The sequence below is a fragment of the Lipotes vexillifer genome, unplaced genomic scaffold (genome assembly GCF_000442215.2).
Source record: "Lipotes vexillifer unplaced genomic scaffold, Lipotes_vexillifer_v1.1 scaffold86, whole genome shotgun sequence".
NCBI classification, from domain to species: Eukaryota; Metazoa; Chordata; class Mammalia; order Artiodactyla; family Lipotidae; genus Lipotes; species Lipotes vexillifer.
Window position 1 is genome coordinate 3508706 of NW_006785406.1, and position 2530 is coordinate 3511235.

A 2530-nucleotide genomic window follows, 5' to 3' on the forward strand; every position below is an offset into this window, starting at 1 on the left:
CGGGAAGGAGCCTGCCAGGGCTCACTTGCAGCCAGTCACGGATGCCGCATACACCACGCAGCGCCACAGAAGCACATTTGTCTTCCAGAGCATCGTGCCTTAGGAATGCTTTAGAATTGGAACTATCTAAGGCAGACTTAATGATGTCAAATATTTTCTAGATATCACTTTCATTAGGTTGAACTGAAAATGTTTTTGTAAATTTTTTGGCCAAAAATTTTTTTAAACATAGTTAACTTTGGACTAGGGGTACATTCTTACAAAATAAATAAACAGTTTTTAAAATTGTTTAAACACAGATATTTGGAATAGATACCTTAGTGCAACTGCTTTTTTTTTTTTTTTTTTTTTTTTTTTTTTTTTTTTTTTTTTTTTTTACTTCATCAAGGTAATGTAGGTGATTCACCTTTAAAGTTTTTTTTGTTTGTTTTAATATTTATCACTAGTCTTGGGAATGGTTTGTCTTCAAGATGCAGTACTTTTTCTTAGGAAAAGAAAAACAGAAAAAGATATCGGTTTGCCTCGTACAGGAAAAGGCAATATTGGAGGAAGAAAACTTAAAAGCTAGAGGGGAAAAAAGAGAAAAATACTTATTAGAAACAGAAACTGCCCTTCCATGGAGAATTGTTTTTTATTTTTTTAATGAAAAAGAGTTCTGCTTTCTTAATTTGGGGGAAGTAGGAGCTGAGTTCATTGAAACATCTTAATTTTGGCAGAACCTAGCATTTCTGTGAGCCAGAAGTGGGTTTGGGGCAGGTCAGTAGTGAACAGTGGCGATCTTATTTATTTTTACTCTCTGGAAAAGGAGATAACACAATTCCAGAAAGTGAAATCTTGTTTCTAAGGTTAGGAATTCCTTTTATTGCACCTAGAATAGTGCCATGCACAGAATGGGTGCTTGAGTTGTTTTGAGTAAAAAAATGTAAACAGGTAGATTTTGTACCTATCTTCAAGGCTGGCTTAAAATGGTTTTTTAAAAACACCTGAGAAATTAAAGAATTTGTTTTATATTATGACAGTATTGAAAATATTGTTCATAATGAATGATTGGTTGTGTCTGGTAAGTCTTTGAACACACAACAGCTAGCTAGCCCTGTTTCATTTCATGGGTGTCTCACTCAGACTCCCAAGCCCTAACACAAGTGCAGCTGACTCTGCTCAGCCTCCAGGTCCTAATAAAAAGTTGAGATTATTATTACAAGGAAGTATTACAGCACTGAAACTTTTCTCCAGAGCCGTTAAATTCAGGGTATGTATATATTTATACTTGGCTAGAGTTGGCCTAAGGCAGAGTTGACTGGACCTCTTAAATAGCTAGGCGTGCATGTGCCTGCCTCTGCTCCCATTCTCACAGGTACATAGGAGAGAATGCGTAGCAGTTGGAGACTTTTGCTGTTCTTAAAGGAGCTTTATGAATCAGCAGCACATCTGGGAAAATAGCTCACATGGTATGTGCTCTGTCACAACCAGGCCAAGAGCATGATCTTTCTATATGCCATTTATTAACACTGGTTCTTTGGTTTTATGAAATACTCAACCCCCTAAGGGGCCAGCTTTTTCAAAGCTCTTTGAACTTTGTAAGTTACAGAAGTTTTGGTTGACAACCTGCAATCTTAGAAGGCATTCAGTCAACAAATATTTATTTATAGCGTTTATTATGTATTATTATGCACATGAAGTGAGTGGTTCCGCTCTAGCATCCCTTCCAACATTCAGTGCATTTTTTTATGTGTTCAGGTTAGTGCATTTTTTATATATCACAGTTCTGTGCACAAGATCGGTTCAAAGAAAAAAGTGCTGTCGTTGACTTCTGTCCCAAATTAGCATGTATTAAGAGGTGCTCTCAGTTTGCTTGGATGTGTGGTGCCTTTAACCATATCTCTGTTTGTAAGCTGTTTTTTTTTATGTATGTATATTTGTTTTAGCGGTAGTTTAAGACTTTAAATAGATTTTTCTTGCGGAACTACTTGGAGTCACTGACTTCAGTGAAAAGAGCAGTTACGAGATTTCCATGGCTGGGCTTGTTCCAGTGGTTTGTGAATATTACTGAGTAGATTTTGTAGAAAATGTAATTTTTATAAGAAAGAAGCAAATTAGCAAAGCACTGATGTGGTATAAGCTGGCTCTAGTGACCAAGAGTTCTATTATATTCTCTCCTTTCTCAGAATACCCCCACTGTAAGAAAATTTTATTTATAGAAGTAAGGAGGATTGTGTTATTCATTCATTATGTATTTATTGAGCGCCCACTGTATACCTGGCCTTCAAGGTATGCAGGGAACAAGACATGATGTTCCTCCGTTTCTAGGTCTCACATTCTGGTTAGAAGAAGCAGATAATGAACATAAGTAAGATTTTGGTAAGTGCTGTAAAAAAAAATACAGAGTGGTATCATAGAGAATAACTTTACATGTCTTTAGTCAGGCTTCTCTGAGCAGGTGGCATTTGAGCTGAGATCTGAGTAACAAAAAGCCACCTATGAGAAGATCCAGGCAGAAGGGACATAATTGCAGAAGCATTAAAGCAGGAAT